The sequence below is a fragment of the Geotrypetes seraphini genome, chromosome 8 (genome assembly GCF_902459505.1).
Source record: "Geotrypetes seraphini chromosome 8, aGeoSer1.1, whole genome shotgun sequence".
Classification (NCBI taxonomy): Eukaryota; Metazoa; Chordata; class Amphibia; order Gymnophiona; family Dermophiidae; genus Geotrypetes; species Geotrypetes seraphini.
In genome coordinates, this window is record NC_047091.1 from 89,690,981 (window position 1) to 89,699,491 (window position 8,511).

Here is an 8,511-nt window from a genome sequence, read left to right on the forward strand (position 1 = left end):
CTACCATTTTTTGCGGACCCTTCCCCACCATCCAAGTAGAAGATGAAGGAGCTGGGTCGCAAACATCTTCCTGGTATGTTGTGGGCAACATCCCTAATGCACAAGAAACCATGGAACCAAGGATTGGAAGCAGATTAAGAGGACACTATCACTACCAGAAGCCAACAGAGCAGGACGAGGTAGAGCAGTGGTCTCAAACTCAAACCATTTGCAGGGCCACATTTTGGATTTGTAGGTACTTGGAGGGCCTCAGAAAAAATAGTTAATGTCATTAAAGAAATGACAATTTTGCATGAAGTAAAACTTTATAGTTTATAAATCTTTCCTTTTGGCTAAGTCTTTTTTTGTTGTTGTTGTTGTTTATCATTTCAATACATCCACTATACATAGATGATAAAAGGAATACAAAAGTGTAAACTCACTTAGTTGTTCGGACTAAGCATCAGAAATTAAACAATTAAATATTTATCTAATACAGTCCATAATCTGAGGGTAAGAGGCAAAGTGAGAAAACCCCTCGGGAAAGGAGGGAATTCATATACAAGAAAAAATAAGAAATAGAGCAGTAATAAGATATTAACCTATCTATTAATTAAATACCACATTTATAAACCTGTTTCATTCTGGCTGTGTTGAGACTCCTTTACCCTCTAGGAAAAAACCTAATTGGGCAGGTTCAAAGAAAATATAATTGCTCCCTTGATATGAGACAAAACATTTACATGGAAATCTCAACTGAAACACTGCCTCCAAAGCAATCACTTTTGGACGAAATATTAAAAATTTTTACTCCTGATTGTGTCCACTTTGAGATGCCTGGAAATATGTATACCCTTTCACCTAAATAGGTGATCTGTTTTAAATTAAAGTATAATTTCAACAACATTTCTTTATCCTGTAAGAATGCATGAGAGACCAACAATGTTGCCCGTCCCCGAATTTCAATATCAGAAGATTGCAAAATAGCAGAAACATCCAATTGTATTTTTTCAGCTACCACAGCTTTTTCCTTTTGCATTTGTTTTAAATAATTAATTTTCTATATTGGGGAGAGACTAGTTTCAGGAGTACTGTATTTAGAACCGTTAACATAAAGTTCTTAAAGAGTTCCTGTGGAGACATAAACTTAACAATCAGAAAATTGAGAATCCTTAAATTCAAATTTTTTTGTTGATTTTCTAAATTTTCAATCTTCCTTAAAATCATCATTTTATCAGTCATTTGTTTGGTAAGCAAGTTCTTGGTCTCAGTTGTTACTTTCTCTAAGTTTTCTAAATCCACCTGGTGTTGAACAGAACTTAACCTAGAGGTAGAATTTAAAGTAATAGACATGACATTTGAACATACTGAGTGTAAGTTCTCAATCGCAGTCCAGATAGAATCTAGTGTTACTGCCTGTGGTCTCACCAACGGCTTGAGTGGGGAGATAATGGCCAGATTTTCTTTGGCTTCTACTCCAGAGGATAAACTATGGGCTCCTACAACCTCACCACCGCTAGCTGCCACTGGCTCCGCACTTCAAGAATGCTGCAGCTCCATCTCCGTAGTCTGCGAAGTTGTAATTACTTCTAGGTCCACCACGGCTGGAGAACATGCCTCTCTCAATGTACTTGGGGAGCCCTCCTGCATGATCTGCTCTGCCAATGTTTCTCCAGGCTTGGGAGGAGTATGCGGTCCTCGCTGTCCAAGCTGTGAACTTTCCCACTCAGAGCAGCGGAAATGCCTGAAGTGGAAGGTTGGACCGTAAAAGCTATAATTATAGTCTACCGCAGCATCGAAGAGCCAGAGGTAGGTGGAGGGGAACCCCTCTGTTTCCCCCTTCTTTTAGGCATAGAAATAGGATTTTCCCCACAAGTTTATATGGAAATTTCACCTTCAAGGTGGGAGTGCTGTTCTCAGCAACCTGTTCAAGACGCCATCTTGCCTCTCCCTTTTGGCTAAGTCTTAATAATAATGTAATTTATAGCTAAAGAGACAAATGATCAAGAAACTGTTTTATTTTGCTTTTGTGATTATGGTAAAACATACCGATGGCCTCAACCATACCTGGCGGGCCGTGAATTTGAGACCACTGAGATAGAGGAATAATCTACCCTCTCTCCCCTATTCCCTGATTGCTATTTCCAGGCTATCATTTAGTACTGCACAGCCATCAAGCAGTTAATCATACTCCCTGCCTACTAGCTTCTGCAACATTAGCATTTGGCAATTGCCCCTATCAAGAGCTGCCGCTTTCTGATGCCTTGTGTTCAAATATAAACTACAGCATGCTCATGGTTGCTGAGGTGGCTATTAAGAAAGCCAGGTACTTCAGATATCACCTCAACTACCCACCCGGTAAGAACCATAGACTGACTGAGAGGCAAGAAAGCCTACCAGGACTCCATACTCGCACTCAAAATCTTTTTGCATCAGCTACATATTCTCCTTTATCAACATTTTCCCCTCTAACAACTGAAAGGAGCCTCTACAGAACAAGTAGTTCACATTCAGGAACCCTCAGCTAATCTGCTCAGGACCCTCCAGAAGGCCACTTGCCACCTCACCCGCTCCACCTATAATGCCACTTCCAGTTGTCATCAATGCTTGCTGCATTGCCTGGCTGAGAGCATTGCGACTTTGAGATGATGTACACAATCACCTAACAGATGTGCCTTCCCTCAGTGACAGTCTATTTGGGATAAAGTCAAAGATTCTGTGTTCTCTCCTTGCAAATTATTCACTCTCCACCCAACACTCCTAACCAAGCATCGTGGTTTACTTCTTCGCCCCAACCTTCAGAGTCTCTCCCTGACATGTGGCATTTGAATGGGGCTGATTACACCTGGCAATCACTCTGAAAGTCAAGAGGGTTCTTTTGTCAGTTCATAACCCCTCCCCACGCTACAATCTTACATTTTACAAGTGGACCCACTGCATCTTGAGCATAGTCCATAGGACCAAAGGTATCAGAATATGAGGAGCCATGGGTGCTATGGAATCCCCAAAATATAAGCGCATGATCTGGCATAGCCTCTTCTGGATCCATCACTTCCCTCTCTGCTGAAGTTTCTCTTGATCTTTATCATCTGGCAACAGCTCGTGGCACAGCATGTAATAGTGGTAACAGATGGGAATACACACAGCCTGACCCACTTCGGAACTTCTAGCTCTGAGCAGTAGAACCTTCTGATACGTCTTGACCCCAAAGGAATTATACATCACACAGGCAGGATGTGTCAGAGGGTTCTTTTGCTTGGGGCAAGAAGAGGTTCAGGAGCTATGGCAGGGAAGGAGATACTGGACCACAAGGGGTAGGGAACAGAGAGGGAGAGATGCTGAACTTGGGAGGGAGGGGGGATGAGGGAGAGAGGAGATGCTGGATGTAACTGAATGGGAGAAGATAAAGGAAAGGGATGCTGAACTGAATGAAGAGGGAACTATTGGGATGAGAGTGTAGGGTTGAGGGGGAAGACATATATTTATAATTTGGTTAGTGTTTATCTATGTGTGACATTAAAAATCAGTGCTGTTATATTGAGGGTGGAAGTTGAGCCCCCTCAAACAAAAACATTCTAAAGTCATACATGAAGAAGGACATGATGCTACTTGAAAGGGTCCAGAGAAGGGCGACTAAGATGGTTAAGGGGCTGGAGGAGTTGTCGTATAGTGAAAGATTAGAGAAACTGGGCCTTTTCTCCCTCGAACAGAGGAGATTGAGAGGGGACATGATTGAAACATTCAAGATACTAAAGGGATTAGACGTAGTGGATAGGGACAAGTTGTTCACCCTCTCCAAGGTAGGGAGACCGAGAGGGCACTCTCTAAAATTGAAAGGGGATAGATTCCGTATGAACGTGAGGAAGTTCTTCTTCACCCAGAGAGTGGTCCCAGAGAGTGGTAGAGAACTAGAACGCTCTTCTGGAGTCTGCCGTAGGGGAAAACACCCTCCAGGGATTCAAGACAAAGTTAGACAAGTTCCTGCTGAACCGGAACATACTCAGGGCTGGTCTCCGGGCGCTGGTCTTTGACCTGAGGGCCGCCGCATGAGCGGGCAAGATGGACCACTGGTCTGACCCAGAAGCGGCAGTTTTTATGTTCTTAAGCCCTGCATAGGACATAATACCTTCTGCTCCTTGCCACTAATCCTCATGTACATATTTCACCTCTCCCAGACAGGTGTCCATCATAGCCTAGCAGCAATTGTGATATCGCAACCACATGGACAAGCCAATCTCTATTCATCTGCTTAAAAATTCTACTCTCTCCTTGGGGGGGGGGGGGGCTGCCGCCTCCATCAAGAGACAAATGTCTTCACTGTACTCATGCAGGTTCCTTTCAAGGTGCTCATTATGGCCACAATTAAGCATTTTACTTGGGAATACAGTATTCCTGATCACACATCAGCCAGACCTGTCAGCAGATTACAAGCTCTGGTCAATTCTAAACTCAGTTCTTTCACAACTGAGTATCACTATATACCCATCCTATACTTCTCCCTAAAATTGTGTCAGACTTCTATATCAACCAATCCGTTGTGCTTCCCTCACTTTTTCAGGACTACACTCCACCCCAGCAGTAGCAATGCTACATATGCTGGACTCTCAACATGCCCTTCTTTTCTACCTCAGAGAAATTGAAGCTCTTTATCACCTTCAAAACCAGTAACCCTGACTTTCCTATTTCCAAGAACATCATCTCCTGAATATCAGAGTGCATTGCCTTCTGCTATTGTCAATCTATTCTGGACCCTGTGTTCAAGGTCAGGGCCCATCACCTAAGAACCACAGCTACTTCTGAGTCCAGTCAACCCAGTCAGCCTGAGTCAACTCAATCAGCCCAAGTCAGTCAACCTGAGTACACTCAGTCAGCCCTAGTCAGCTGAGTTGACCTAGTCAATCTGAGCCAACCCAGTCAGCCCAAGTCAACATTCAACTTATTCAGTCTGAGTAAGAGCTCATTTCTGAGAGATGCGTCGATACAGGTCTGGCTGCATGAGTAACAATCAGCATTCTCAGTTTTTCTTGACTCACTGATTGAAAGTGAATCCTGTCTGACTGGGTTTAGAGGCCGACAGAATTTCACTTGTAGTTATGATGCTGAAACCAGCACAAAATCCTTTTTCTGCACAGTTTCTCTTTTAGCTGAAAGGTAATTTTAATTTTCAATCGTGTGTTGATTTTGGCCAAAAACGATCACGTGTTTTCAGCATAAGCTGAAAATGTGTGCTTTGTCTCATTGGTCTCCCTCCCTCTCTTTTCAAGCAAGAGAGTTACTCCTACTCATTCCAATTCTGCTCTCAAAATGGCTGCCGTGCCTAGCGTTCTGGTGGGGACCTACTCTTTATATATAGATTTTTTGTACTGTGATTGCAAGTAAAGCAATTATGATCTTGCATGATAGTTTATGTGGTAAACAGAGTGCTCCAAATTAATGCTTTTGATATAAAGTCTTAGGAGGAATGTACGTCTTAAATTTAGGATGTTAAACTCCTAGGAATTAGCCTCTCTCTTGCACTCTTAAGAGCGGTGCAAAGTCAGCACTGTAAAAGCACTGCAGCTTTTACTTTTAGGTTTCATTAGTTGCAGTCCATGTATGTAGAGGCTATTTTGCTTGGGGATAAATATTTATTTTTTTAGACTCTCTTTTACTAAGCTGCAGTAGAGGTTTCTATTGTTGGTCCAGGGCATTAAATGCTCCAATGCTGCTCTCATGCTCATAGGAATTCTATGAGCGTTGGAACATTTAGCACTCCGGGCCGCAGTAGAAACCTCTATCGTGGATTAGTAAAAGGGAAGGGGGAGTTAGTTAGTTCTCATTTATATTCCACTTGAAACCAAAGCAAATTACAATGAACCACAAATCATGATTGAACAAAACATACATAAAACAGCCTGTGCACAACTTAAAATAATATAGAATAAGCAGACTTTTTGCTAAAAATGTGTAGTTTCAAGTAGTCAGGTATCTAAACGGTTTATAATGAAATGATATTTAAAAGAAAAGAATTAAAAATTAAAAATATATATCTAAAGTTAAAATAAATAAAGAGAACGGGAGCATAAACAGATGTACGTGAAACAAGGGGGAGGAGAAAAAAGGTAAGTTAGTAAATACATCGAGATAAAAATAAAAGGGAGGTAAGTTGAGGGGGGGGAGAGATACATTAGGGTAGGGCTCGCTTCAAAAGAAGCGTTTTGTTTTTTCCAAAATACTTCAATGAATTATATGAGAATTATTAGAGAGAGCTGGGATGTACATAATAATGAGCCCTCAAAAGCTTCCTAAACTGGAGAACATTAGCAAAAAGCCTCAAAGTACCAGGAAGTTGCAAAAAAATAAACATGCTGGAATGTTAGCATAAATCATATGATAAATCAACAGCAAAAGTTTAAATTACACACTATACACAGCTGCTGGCCAGTGGAGAGATTTCAAAAGTGGTGTAATATGGGAAGACTTAGGTGCCCCTGTAATTGCATTGCAGCATTCTGAATAATCTGTAGTGCCCGAAATCTAGTTGATGTCATTCCCAAACAAATGGAATTACAGTAATCAATATTTGATAACACCAGGCTCTGTACTACCAAATCAGACACAGGCAACATAGATCTTAATTGATGCAGCATGATATACCTGGTTTTGCATCAATAAGTTAGAGTCCAGGAACATGCCCAAATTCCTAATATGACAATTTTCCACAAGATCTGCATTCCGATATATTATAACAGAGGGTAATACAGGCTCCAAGTGTCTTCCTACATGCAAAACTTCTGACTTTGGCAAGTTTAACAACAGTTTATGCATTGACATCCATGCACTAATCCTATCAAAACAAATTATCAGTTGAAGACTGGGATCCTCACTCTTCATTAACAGGAAAAAAAAATTGCAAATTGTCAGCATACATTCTATATGAGTCACTCAGTTCCTGAAAAACATCACCCTTAAAAGTGAAATATGATTAAAAAGTAGAGCCAATAACAGAATCTTGTGGGATTCACCACCCAATTTCAAACCTATCCAAGGTCAAGCCATTCACTTTGTCTTGAAAGATTCATCATCCAAATAAGAAGCAAACCCACACATGGCTATGAAAACCCATACCATACAATTTTCTCTGGAGGGTTTCAACATCAATCGTATCAAAAGCCAAGGCTATACTTGTATCTAAAGTCATCACACAGAACAAATAATTTCAATCCATCCCAACTCTCACCCACCATTGATAACAACAAAATTCCGATCCTTCCTTTCATTATTTAATTTTTTTTCTGGCTTAGATACTGTGGGTTTAGCAGAAGGATGCAGACTGCAAGCTCTGACAATCCCCAGCAACCCTCACTGGTCCACATTCACACAACCAAACTTGATTTTTCAGCATTGGCTAAAATCAGGTGATGAGTGTCCACTGCAATTTCAGTTTTGGCCTAAAGCTTTCAAACAGTTTCAGGGTGCAGTTTCATTCGGCCTCTAAATGGATGGAGTCCTTTTGATGCTATCCCTTGGATCTTGGATGTCTCTACTGATGGGGGAGAATTGTTCTTAAGAACTTTAGGGTCTCCTTGTATATTGCCTAGTAGATTAGCAGGCTGGATGCATCTGTTTGCCAGTTTTGCATTTCAGACCACACTAAAGAAACAGAATTTTAACCTTCATTTAGTTAAATCAGAAAAAAAGAGAATGACCTAACATCAAAGCAGCTTATGTGAATAGACTTTTCCCTTGAAGACAGACTTCACAGAATAATAAGGACAATAGTATCATCATGGAAGATCCTGAGGCAAGTGTTTAAAGCTCTGTGTGCATCTTTGCAAAGAACTTAAGAGCAGACTCAAATGCAATAGCAGTGGTCAAAAGCAAGTTGGTTAAAAATATAAAATCATTCTCTCTACCCATTTGCTGCAGAAATTAGCATTCTGCCATCCCATTCAGCACTAGGAGCAGTAGGGCATTTGGGGATGCAACTGTTTATTGGGAAGGAGTTGTACCTCTGTGGGTGACATTTTTGCTAGCTAGGATCATTGGACGATGTGGGGGAGGTGGATTCCCTCTGGCTCCCAGTTATCAGAGAGCCACAAGTCTGGGTGTGAAAGAAAACTTTTCTTTATAGATAAAAGACAAATGTGAAATGAAAGAGCTAAAGAACCCCTTCTCCCTTTCAAATGAGGAGCCTTGAAGGAGATTCAGAGTTACTTATAGCTTAATTAGACTGGGACCTGTGGCTGGAACAAACATCCCCTACTGAGCAAATCAATCAGAATGCCAGAGATGTCCCCAGGGCCCTGGGGGAGAACACCTTCCCATTTATATAGCAGGCTTTGAAGTGTTCCTGGAGCCTCTTCTCTACAGACATATTAATGTGGGAAATTCAATTAGTTTCACCTCTGACACCCACCTTTGTGTGTACATTTTTTTTTCTTGTTAAGATTTCACAAACCTCTTTGGTGAACATTTGCCACATAAGGAAACCTGACAGATAAATGTGGACCCTGTGAATCCTGGAGCTGGTAGAAAGCTCAAAACCCAGAC